We start from the raw sequence: 12931 nt of genomic DNA, 5'->3' as shown, positions 1-12931 counted from the left end.
GAATTAGCAATCCCCAAACCAGAGCACACTGGCCTTTTGTTTGTTGATCTTAAGGGAGTTTGTCTGAGACCATGTACACAGGCTGTCAACAGTCTTTATGTCAGGGGTGCCCACACTTTTTGGGCTTGCGAGCTACTTTTAAAATGACCAAGTCAAAATGATCTACCAACAATAAAATAAAAAAAAAACACAACGCACACTGTACGCATAGAAAATGTTAATTATCATTCCTATTCCAGGGTTTTTCAAAGAGGTCAAAGCAGATGACTCTATGCACTATCACCTCAGTAACAACCCTACAAAAATAGACAAATATACCCCCCTCCCTTTTTACTAAACCACGATAGCAGTTTTTAGAGCGCAGGGAGCTGCGCTGAATGCCCAGCGCTGCTCTCGACGCTCATAGGCTCCCTGCGCTAAAAAACTCTATTGCGGTTTAGTAAAAGGGGACCTTAGTGTAAAATATAGACAGCAGATATAAATTCAGACACATTTTGATCACTAAATTTAAAATAAAATCATTTTTCCTACCTTGTCTGGTGATTTCATGAGTCTCTGGTTGCACTTTCTTCTTCTGACTGTGCATCCAATCTTTCTTCCCTTCTTTTAGCCTGTATGCTTCCTCTCCTCCAGACCTCGTTCCCTCCCCCAACTTTTCCTTCCTCTCTCCCTGCCCTTTCTTTCTCTCTGCCTCCCTTTCGTTTTTTTCTGTTTCTCTTCTTTCCTTCTGTCTCCCTGCCTGCCCTTTTTCTTTCTTTCTCCCTGCCCTCCCCCAAGCCACTGCCACTGCCATTGCCATCGGGACCAGGACCCAAACGCCACCAATAACAGGCCCCAAGCTCTCCCTGCTTCTGCGAACCAGCATTCCTCTCCCCGACGTCAATTCTGCCGTCGGGGCGAGGAAGGCTGATTGGCCCAAGATCGCGATCGATCTATTGGGGGAAATGCTGCCGGGTCCTGCCTTCACGGAAACAGAAAGTAGGCAGGACCCGGAAGCAAGAAGAGCAAATGCTTCACTAACCTGTCTCCTGCCTTAGCCCATAGCGAACGCTTGCTTCAGGGCTCTCAACATGTGCGTGCCGGCTTCCCTTCTCCCCCCCCCCGGACATAACTTCCGGTTTCGGAGGGAAGAGAAGGGAAGCCGGCACGCACACGTTAGAGCCACGGAGCATAAGTTCGCTACGGGCTGAAATCTCCAAGCCGGTTTTTTTTGTTTTTTTTAAAATGTTCAGCAGCAGCGGCAGCAGCAGCAGATGACAGCTGGGCGGACCGCCCAGCTAAAATGCCCTAGAGAGAACACTGGAGAGGAAGGCTGATCGGCCCGGTAGATCAGAACGGCAACACGAGTCTATCACGGAGCCCGGGATGGGCTCCGCGATCGACTCGCGTTGCCTTCCTGAGCTACTGGTCGATCGCGATCGACGTGTTGGGCACCCCTGCTTTATGTGGTGTATTGTGCCATCTGATAATTCATCAATTGGACAGAGTAAATATAAGAAAAAATATCATCTGTGTAGAGGAGGTGGTGAACCTTTTGGAAGGTGAGACTTCTACCCACTGCTCTTAGGTAGATATTGAAAAGAGAAGGTGAAAGCAGGGATCTCCAGTTTGGGGATTTTTTTCTACTCTTTCCACACTTCATATGACCTGTTTCTTATGAACAGTGAAAACCAGCTAAGAACTGTACCATGCATGCTCAGTTCGCTTAGCCTTAGAAGCAGGAGCGAGTGGTCCATGGCATTGAAGGCAGCTAAGGTATTGAATTATAATAAGATAAGACTGCTTGCCTCTGCTCAGGTAGATTTGGCTGTCAAGGTTAGCTCTGAAGTTGTGTTTTGAGCTGTGGAACCCAACCACTTGATTGAGGAAGTTGGACAGTTGGGTATTTATGCAGAATTCTAACAACTGGGCCTCTTCTCCCTTGAAAAGAGGAGACTGAGAGGGGACATGATCGAAACATTTAAAATAATGAAGGGAATAGACTTAGTAGATAAAGACAGACTGTTCACCCTCTCCAAGGTAGGGAGAACAAGAGGGCACTCTCTAAAGTTGAAAGGGGATAGATTCCGTACAAATGTAAGGAAGTTCTTCTTCACCCAGAGAGTGACAGAAACTCAAACGCTCTTCCGGAGTCTGTTATAGGGGAAAACACCCTCCAGGGTTTCAAGACAAAGTTGGACAAGTTCCTGCTAAACTGGAACGTACGCAGGTGAAGCTGGACTCATTTAGAGCACTGGCCTTTGACCTGAGGCCCACCGCATGTGTGGACTGCTGGGCAGGATGGACCACTGGTCTGACCCAGCATGGGCAATTCTTATGTTCTTATGTTAACTTCACAGAACAAGATATTATTCCAGGACAAGCAGGCAGCCTATTCTCACATATGGGTGACGTCATCCACGGAGCCCGGATGCGGACAGCCTCGCAAGCAGACTTGCATGTAGAAATGTAGAAGTTTCGAGTCAGCCGCACCACGCATGCGCGAGTGCCTTTCTACCCAGCGCAGGGCGAGTCTCCTCAGTTCTCAGTTTTCCTCGGAGCCGAGAAGTCCGTCTTTGACTCTCTGCATTTAACTTTGTTACTTTGTGCCTTCTCTCACTGCAGTTTGTTTATTTCCTTCGCGAATCGCTGTTCTTTTCTTTCTTTCCAGGTTTAAATAAAAATCTTATTTTATTTTCCTCCGTTCGACTGGCGGGTCAGGCTGCTCGGCTGCAGGCTTCGACTTCGCTGCGGCTATTTTTCCTCCTATGTCCTGGCCAGCAACGGGCTTCAAGAAGTATAGACAGTGCTAGCGTGCAATTTCACTCACGGACCCACACCGTTGGTGCCTCAAGTGCCTTGGGCCAGACCATCAACCGAAGTCGTGCGAGTGCTGTACTACTTTTCAAACTCGAGTCCTAAAAGTTGTTGGATTTTAGTGAAGAAGCTTTTCGGGATGGACACTTAAGTTACACCCTCGACTTCGAAAGCAGCTTCGGTTCCACCTTCTACCAAAGGTCCTCCTGCTTCCACGACTCCGACCTCGAGCCTCGTCAGACCTTCCTCGTTTGGGACGTCTCTTACTTCGAGTACACCTGCTGTATCTTCCCCTGAATCCTCGGGTCAGATAGCTCAGCAGAAAGTTCCAGCGGTGGTCCTCAAGCTTGCTAAGACTTCCAAGTCGAAGCACATTTCCACTACCACTTTGGAGCTTATAGCCGTAGCAGGTGATCCGGTTTCAGACGCGGATCCATCCGTGCCGGCTTCCTTCCAGACCATATTAGAGCAGCAATTTGTTCAGTTCCTAACTAAAATGGGACCGCAGCTGTCTTCTCTAATCCAGCTTGGGCATTCTGCAGATTCCTGCGAGGTCGAGCCTCTTCCTATGCCTCGAGCTGAAACTTCACACACTATGCAGGAAGCAGAGTTTTTGCGAGTGTCTGGTCTGGCATCTATGCACTGTAAGGAAGGAGTAGATTCTTTGCAAGTGCCTTGACAGGAATTCTCATACTCCATACAAGGAGCAGAGTCTCTGGGAGTGCTTCAAGATTCCCCGATCCAACCTACTTTGTTTCGATCTACAGCTTCTAGCCCTGGTAGCAACGTCTGCTTCCATCTCCGGGGCGAAGTCTCTTTGATCCTCAAGACCTGCTCCTAAGCACCACTCTCGTCGTCGATCGAGGCCTTCCTCGAGGTATATCTCTTCTTCTAAAGAGCGCCCTTCTTCAACAGAGCCTCGAATTACACCTTCTAGACCCCTGACTCCTCGATCGAGGTCTCCGCTTCTAGACCTCGAGGACTCAGCGGCTTCCATTGCCTCGTCCAAGTCTCTTTATTCTTTTGAAGACTATTTCCCCGCTGAGGCTTCATCTTCGACCCAGGCTGCTTCGAGGTTATCGAGTCCCTCTCGAGGCAAGGCATTGGCGGATCAGCTATCTTTCTCTTCTTTTCTTCGCCAGATGGCTGATGACCTGGAACTTCAATTGGATGCTGGTTCTAAATACTCTAAGGAGTATCTCGAAGTCATGCATCTTCCTCAACCTCCTGCAGAGTCCCTTAATCTTCCTCTTCACAAGCTTTTGTCTCAGACTTTCACACAATGCCTGGAGACTCCTTATGTAATTCCTGCTGTTCCAGGCAAATTGGACTCTAGATATAAAACTCTCCATTGCAAAGGATTTGAGAATTCGCAGTTGTCTCACCAATACCTGCTTGTGGAGTCCTCCTTAAAAAGATCCCATCCTTCCAGAGCTTATGCTACCGTTCCTCCTGGAAGGGAAGGGAAAACTATGGACAAGTTTGGACGTCGCATTTACCAAAATGCTATGATGTCCCCCAAAGTCCTCAATTATAATTTTCATTTTGTAACTTATCTCAAGTTCCTCATTGATCTTCTTCCCAAATTCTTCAGCTATTTAGATACACAGAAGCACTTTGAATTCCAAGAAGTCATAGCTACTCTATCTCAACTTAGATTACATCTTCTCCAGTCTTCTTATGATGCCTTTGAGTTGTCAGCCAGGGCGACTGCTTATTCTATAGCAATGCGCCACCTGGTTTTGCTTCGCACCATTGATATGGACCCTAATCTTCAGGACCGCTTGGCTAACATTCCTTTTGCAGGCAATGACCTCTTCGATGAATCTATTAAAGCAGCTACCAAGAAATTGTCTGAGCATGAAAAATCTTTTGCTTCCATTGTCAGACCAAAGCCTAAGCCAGCTTCTGTCAAGCCTTCACAACCTTCTCCAATTTTCTAGAGGCGTTGCGCTCTGAGGGCAGCTCCTTAAAATCATCCGCCTCCCAAGAAACAGCAGCATCAGAAGCAAACAAAAATCTTAACCTTCTGCTGCACCTAAGGCTGCGCAGCCTTTTTGACTTTAAAACAGAGCATAACCTCCACCATTCTGTCTCTGTCCTCTCTTCCCCCTATAGGAGGTCTTCTCCATCATTTTTATCACCGATGGGAGACCATTACATCTGACCTCTGGGTGCTGTCAGTAATCAGGGAAGGATACTTTCTTCATTTTTCTCAGGTTCCACCAGAGCTTCCTCCAAGAGAGTTTCCTTCCAATCCATCCCAGACCGCCCTTCTTCAGGAAGCTCAAGCTCTGCTTCGTCTCCGTGCCATCGAGGAAGTTCCCTTGGAACAGCAGAGCAGGGGTTTTTACTCCTGTTACTTTCTAGTTCTGAAGAAGACAGGCGATCTGAGACCCATTTTGGACCTCAGGGCTCTCAAAAAATTTTTAGTCAAAGAAAAATTTTGCATGTTGTCCCTGGCGTCCCTTTACTCCCTTCTAGATCAGAACGATTGGTTATGTTCTCTGGATCTCAAGGAGGCTTTTACTCACATCCCCATTCATCCGATCTCCCATCAGTACCACAGATTTCGGGTGGGGAATCTGCATTATCAATACAGAGTGCTACTCTTTGGCCTGGCTTCATCTCCCAGTGTTCAACAAGTGCCTGGTGGTGGTAGCAGCAGCTTTAAGGAACCATGGTCTTCAGGTATTCCACTACCTAGACGACTGGCTCATCAAAGATTCAACATCTCAGGGGGTTATTATAGCGACCCAACGGACTACATGGATCCTACAAAGCTTGGGATTCGAAATCAAGTTTCCCAAATCCCAACTTTAGCCCTCTCAGAATCTACAGTTCATTGTAGCTGTTCTGGGCACTATCCAACTCAGAGCATTCCTTCCACAACATCTGGAGGCTCTTCTTCAACTCTGTCATGCAGTGTCTTCCCGCTCTTCAATCTCAGCGAGACACATGATGGTACTACTAGGTCACATGGCCTCCACAGTATACGTCAGCATAGCTATTGCTAGCAATCAACATTTTTAGTTGGCATAACTAATGTCAGCAAAGGCCTATGGAAAATTATATCAATCTGACTCTGGCATGTGAATGCAGATAGACCCTGAGGGCAGGCAGATGGTTTCAATTAGCCCTGATTAAATCATGATTAGCTAAAAGGTGTTAATGTGTTAATGTCTGATTAAGAGGGTGCTTAGGTCAATGGGTCCAGGTGCACAGATAACTAAAGTTAATCAGAAACTATTGTCAGAGACATACTGGAAATCACATATGAATGCAGTCTATTATTATTCTGTCTAGCACAAGTTTACTAAGGAGGAGGAGGGAGGTTTAACTTCTATTGAAGCTCAATAGTTTTCTATATTCAGAATAAGATCCAAACTATAAAAGCCTCCTTTCTGCAATACACTGCATCTTTCTTTCTTTCTCTCCATCTCTGGCCGATCTCTGGAACCCGAAACTTAGACCATCTCCCCATCCCCCTTTCTCTCTCTCTCTCATGATCTCCCAGGAACTTCAGACTCTCTGTCTCTCTTTTCCTCTGAACTCTGTAAGGCAGGGAAACTGCTTTGCTCTCTCATTAATTGTAATGCTTATAAATATTGCTTTTCTGTAAGCTTATTTCTATAATATATTCTTTATGCAATCACCTCTGGCTGTGTTCCTTATTTGATTCTACTCCTGGTGAATCTTCTGTGAGGGAACTGAACCTGGGACCTGGCGTGTATAAGGGCGCCTCTCATGTAACCCCTACAACCTAATATTGTGGGGGCTACTAACAATCCTTACACACGTGACTCCTTTTGCCAGACTTCACCTCAGAATTCCTCAGTAGATCTCTTTGCATCTCCTCACAACCACAAACTGCCTCAGTTCTGCTCCAGGATATATTCTCCTCATCGCTTTGAGGCAGATGCTTTTCTACTGGAATGAACAAATATTTTTCTGTATGCATTCCCTCTCATTCTCTACAGCTGACAGCTGGGTACCTGTCAACATAACTCCTTTTCAGTTTTCTCAACCTGTAAAAGACATTTTAGAGGCTTCTAGAAAGCCTGCCAATAGACAATGCTACCACCAAAAATGGACTATAGTTTCTATTGATAAGGAGCCTCAAGAATTCCTCCTTATCTTCTGTTCTAGATTATCTTTTCCACTTATCCACCTCTGGCCTCAAGTCTACATTGATCCGAGTCCATCTCGGTACAATTGCTGCTTTCCATGAGCCTATTGAAGGGAAACCCCTCTCTGCTCATCCAGTGGTTTCCAGATTTATGAAAGGACTTTTCAATGTCAAACCTCCTCTCAAACCGCCTCCAGTGGTTTGGTAACTCAATGTTGTTCTTGCTCAATTGATGAAGCCTCCATTTGAACCAATGTCTACGGCTCATCTTAAGTATTTTACTTGGAAAATTGTGTTTCTCATTGCCCTCACATCTGCTCGAAGAGTCAGTGAGCTGCAAGTATTAGTTGCTGATCCACCTTTCTCAGTTTTCAATCATGACAAGGTGGTCCTTCGTACTCATCCTAAATTCTTACCTAAAGTGATTTCAGAATTTCATCTCAACCAATCTATTGTACTTCTTATCCTGGAGAATCAGCTCTTCATACTCTGGACTGTAAGTGTGCTTTGGCCTTCTACTTGGAACGCACCAAACCACACAGAACTGCTCCTCAATTTTTTATCTCCTTTGATCCAAAGAAGTTGGGACATCCAATCTCTAAGCGTACTATCTCCATTTGGATGGCTTCTTGTATCTCTTTCTGCTATGCCCAGGCTGGACTACAACTACAGAGTCGAGTCACAGCCCACAAAGTCAGAGCTATGGCGGCATCAGTAGCTTTCCTCAGATCTACACTTATTGAGGAAATTTGCAAAGCTGCTACCTGGTCCTCGGTTCATACTTTCATCTCTCACTATTACAAAATTTATTCTCCTAAGTTGCCAATGCTTCCACCATCCCATTCTGGTTAGCTTGGAGTTACCCATATGTTGAGAATAGCCTGCCTGCTTGTCCTGGAATAAACTGTTACTTACCATAACAGTTGTTTTCCAGGGACAGCAGGCAGCTATTCTCACAACCCACCCACCTCCCCTGGTTGGCTTCCCTGCTAGCTATCTGAACTGAGGAGACTTGCCCTGTTCTCGGCAGGATGGCACTCGCGCATGAGCGGTGCAGCTCACTCAAAACTTTGTTTCTACAAGCAAGTCTGCTTGCAAGGCTGTCCGCATCTGGGCTCTGTGGATGATGTCACCCATATGTTGAGAATAGCTGCCTGCTGTCCCTGGATAACAACTGTTAAGGTAAATAACTGTGCTTTCGGAGCATTTCTTTCACTTTGTCTGCATTAAGAACACACTGACTTCTGTCGGTAGCTGACAGGGCAATCCCATTGGGTTCCTGTTAGCCAGCTGCTTAGGTTTCTGTAGAACTCAGGGCAGTCCCTAAAGTTGTCTTACCTATTGTTAAGCAGGGTTTGAGCGCAGGCTGTTAGGTGCGTTTAGGAGGCTCAGCAATGTCTCGAAGGGTGCCGGCTGCATCTACTCACCTGCGCCTGTCTTGGTGCGTGTCTGTTGATTTGCATGGGTAGAAGTGCAGTCAGGCATTGAGTCTGACTGGCAGCCTGAAGATCAGCTTTGCAGAGCTATTCCCAGCATAAGGCAGTGATTCTCTAATCCAGCTAATGCAGGCTGCAGCACAGATCCGCAAACAGGTCACAGTGTGTATAGGCTGTCATAGCCTGTGAGATGGATCAGGGGAGGTCTGTAAAGTGGGGTTTTTAAGGTTTCTACATGTCCCCATGTGTTACCCATCTGAAAATCCTAAAATTACTGGGTTTTTGTAAACTTTAAATGTGGAAAATATGATTTTGGCACGAATTTCACAGCGGTGGCCATCTTGGATTTGTAGTGATCTTTTTTTCAATAGCTCCTTTCTTCTCCAAAACTATAATTTTTGCCTCACATCTTGTTGAAATGGAGTCCTTAGCCTCTCCTATTGTGAATTCTTGCCAGGATTGTACACATTAGGTGCTTCAGGAGCATTCATGCGCCATGTGGCACAGCCGGGAGGAGCAGCAGTGCAAAGCTTAGCCTCTCCTGTGGTCAAGCAGGTGACAAAACATTCTGCTAGCCTGATCCTAATCCTGATGATTGACTTGCTGACCCCTTATTTCAAGGTGCAGCGCTTCCAAGGACGGGGCCCAGGGACTGTATGCTGGATTTTCAGATAGTTTGAGGCTGTAGGACCTGGGCACAATCCCACAGTTCAGCGCTTATTTCAGTCTGCAGCTTTGCTGGATCTTATTTATGAGTCTTTGCAGGAATTGCATTTGATCACCAGTGGTGTACCAAGGGGGGCACGGGAGTGGGGGGGGCGGTCCACCCCGGGTGCTTGCTCCAAGGGGGTGCACAGCTGGCCGGATCCAGAACCTCCCATGCGGCTGCCATACTTATAACAGAGCAGAGTCGGCAACTGCGCTGAAGTGAACGAAGGTCCCGCAATGACTGCGCCGTCTACTGTTTCTGTTCTGGAAGAGGTAAGTGACGTCCGGAGTGGGGGTGGGGGGGGTGTGTGGACCGGCAGCAACAGATATTGTGGGATCTTCCCGCAACTCCCTGCATCTGCCAGCCCTGCCCCCTCTGATGTCACTTACCTCTTCCATCCGGAGCAGAAGCAGTCATCACGGGACCTTGCTGATTTGGGATGGAGAAAGAAAGGAGCATAGTGGGGTGGTGAAGGGATAGAAAGGGGGTCAGGGTGGTATGGAAACATGGTGAAGGGTGAGAAAGGGGGTCAGGGGGGTATGGAAACATGGTGAAGGGTGAGAAAAGGGGTCAGGGTGGTGTGGAAGGGTGTGGAGGGTGAGAAAGGGAGTCAGGGTGGTATGGAATCATGGTGAAGGGTGAGAAAGGGGGTCAGGGTGGTATGGAATCATGGTGAAGTGTGAGAAAGGGGGTCAGAGTGGTATGGAAGCGTGATGAAGGGAGAGAAAGGGGCAGATGCTGATGGAATTGAGGGGAAAGAGACATAAGGGGGAAGAATACTGCATGGAATTGGGTTGGAGGGAGAGAAAGGGGACAGACGCTGATTGAAGTGGGGGGAAGGGAGAGGAGAGAGTGAAATGCCAGACCATGGGGGTGTGGGAGTGGGAAGGGAAGAAGAGGAAAGGAGAGAAGGGAAGAAGATGGATGCCAGACTAATGGGGGTGAAGGGAGAAATGGAAGGGGGATGCATAAAGTTTCTAGAACGGGAATAGAAAGAGAGAAGATGCCATATAGAAGGGGCAGAGAGAGGGTAGACAGTGGATGAAAGGAAGAGAGTGACAAAAAGATGAGGAAAGCAGAAACCAGAGAAGACAAGGTAGAAAAAAATTATATTTATTTATTTAGTTTTTGCTTTAGGTGAGATGCATCGCTGTTTCTGTGATGTTGCATTGTATGCAGAGTCCAGCTTCTTGGTGCTTCAGTTTAACCTTTGTCTATGTATTTTTATTCTGTCTCCCCATTTACAAAACTGTAGAGCATTTTTTAGCATTGGAATCTGAGCTGTTACTACCGTGGCTAAAAACCACACTATAGTTTTGTAAAAGGGGGAGGGGTTAGTTTGTGATTACATACTAGACGAAGGTGTTTTCTGTGTTCTGTGTGTTCAAAAAGACATGGTTTTCTGTTAGGATTTACTGTGTAGTATTGTTCTGTACTAGTCTGGCTTGTTTAGTTTTACAATGGGTTTATTGTTGTACTGCTCACTGCAGTATGTAAGATCATGCCTTTTCCTAGGTATTCAGTATGACGTGTGGATTGTTACTAAAAATCATGTTTTTCATACAGATGGGGGAATGTCCAAAAATGATGGGCCCTGGGTATCAAATATGCTAGGTGTACCGATTACTGAAGATAAGTGGAAATACTTCCTTTATCATTTAATTTTCGTTGGCATATTACAGCACAGCATAAGGCTTTATCATACAGTGAAGGTTTTTTGCCAGTGAGGTTAATGCTCGACCACCTCTTTAAGCCGTTTTGTTGAGGTGGGAGGGCCCTGTCTGAGGCTTTTTCCTTCACTTTTAAATTGAATTAAGCCTATGCTGTTCCTGCTTTATACTATTGGGCATCTTCATATTCAATATTGAAAGTGTTTATCGTATCATATTATCTTAACATATGCTAGGTACGCCACTGGATCACTCAGCTGGCTCTGTCCTCTTCTTCCTCCTGGCTTTGTGATGTGCACTCACAGTCTTCCACCTTTCCCTGGCACCCTGATATGTATGTTTTCCTATCAGAGCAATGTGACTTTCTGGAGTGCCCACAGGTTCTGGATCAGGGGAAGTGATGTGGTGCTTACAGATATGCAGGACCGCTATGTAGATGTAGTCCTCTGGAGGCTTTTGGATGCAGCTGTTTTGGGCTTTCAAGCTGCTTTGGTGGCGTCTGTTGCCACACGTGCCTGTCTGTCTTGCCTGTGCACCATGGAGAATGAGGCTGTGGATTTTCCTCCTCAGCTTCTTTTTGCTGGGTCGACTTATGTACCTGGTGCTTTATGTGCCTTATGTGGGTTTTGGCATTCTCCATTTCGGCCAGCAGAATGCTCTGGATTAGACAATGGGCTGGTAATTCCACTTCCCAGGCTACTGTGGTGAGACTTCACTTTCAGAGCAGTTGTTTTTTTGGCAAGGGCCAGGCTGACCTTATGGATTCTGTAATGGTCAGTCACCTTATGACTCTGCCTGATAGCAAACCCAGCTTCTCTAGGGGTTCTGGTCACTCTATTTTCATGGTTCTAGGTATTATCAGTCCTGTGCTCCCTGCTAAGAAGGCAGAATGATTCCAGGCTGGGGGTACCCCCCTCCCCTAGAGATAGTGGGCAGGCTGTCGGTGTTCCTTCTGGTTTTTGTTTCCTTTTTGCATTTGGAATTTACCTAGCCTCTGACCAATTGGTTCGTTGAATCTCCTCGACAAAGCACAAGCCACTGTGCTTGCTGGATATTCAAGTGGGTGCCACCAACCTTTCAGACTCTGGCAGATGCTCCACATACTTTATCATGCCAATGAATGGTTCAAACAGCTGGAGGCCTATTCTGGAACTACAGCACATGCTTTTATATGGGAATAGTGAGATCTGTCAAAGCAGTGGTGGCTCAGGAGAGTCCCTTACTTCATTGGATTTATGGGGGCATACTTGTACATTCTGATCCACCGCAGATACTTGTGGTTTCACATCTTGCACAACCATTACCAGTTTGGGCTCTGTCCTTTGGACTAGCTAGAAGGAAGAAATGATGTAGCTTCTAAAAACTGCTGCCCTTGAGGAAAGGCTCCAGGTGAAGTCAGAAGAAAAGCAGGTTGAAGAAAGAAATGTCTGAGAACCTGATGTGCAGGGAGCACAAAGCTGGTAGAGACCCTAGCTGCTGTTGACCCACAGATTTTTTTTTTTTTTTTTTTGGGGGGGGGGGTAGAGGGGGAGAATTTTGTTTGGAACAAGAAAGAAATGTTGGACAGTAGCAATAGTAAAATGAGCTCCAGCTTTTTGAGTTTGGACAGTTTGCTTTGAATTGTTTTGAGAGCAATTGTTGAACCATTTTAAGTTTTGGGATGCTGTGCTGTGAAATGTTTTCCAGGAGCAATTGCTGAACTGTTTGTGTTTTGTTTTTGCATGCCACAGAAGATTTGGGAGGATCACAGAAGTAATGGGATTGGTGGAGCCTTCTACTCTGCTCCAAAAACCATCCTGTCACAGCAGAGATGAACAAGGGGCATCAACCAGTCAAGCAGATTAGAGAAGCAAGGAACAGTCTTGAAGTTTCTTTAAAAATGTGGGGACTATAAGCTGGTGATAGCTCATCCGGAATGGGCTATTATACTAAAGTCTGCATGAATGTGGTGAGGAAAAGAAACACTTGGAACTTCATAGTTTAAAAACTCTTTTCTTTTTGTTGAAGCTATGCAGAGGGCTGCAATAAAAACTTGCACTAGAATAGGACTGTTTATCTGTTTTAATTCTTTCAAGCTGAGTCCTGTTTGCATAGAGTGTGCCTGGGATCTGTGACAGAGCAGAAAAGGGAAGAGTTGACCATGACTGAGATGCAGCTTCCATCCCACGTAAGGCCTTAGGTACCGCAATAT

At 46.2% G+C, this 12931-nt stretch overlaps 1 protein-coding gene across 12 annotated transcripts in view; it reads left to right on the top strand.

Moving 5' to 3' along the window:
- LOC117350768 (sodium/hydrogen exchanger 10-like) overlaps window positions 1-12931 on the top strand; it is a 753575-nt gene that overhangs the window by 226708 nt on the left and 513936 nt on the right. The window lies entirely within an intron of this gene.

Source organism: Geotrypetes seraphini, chromosome 16 (genome assembly GCF_902459505.1).
Source record: "Geotrypetes seraphini chromosome 16, aGeoSer1.1, whole genome shotgun sequence".
NCBI classification, from domain to species: Eukaryota; Metazoa; Chordata; class Amphibia; order Gymnophiona; family Dermophiidae; genus Geotrypetes; species Geotrypetes seraphini.
The sequence above is the reverse complement of the archived record's forward strand: the minus strand, read 5'-3'. Positions and strand labels throughout refer to the sequence as shown.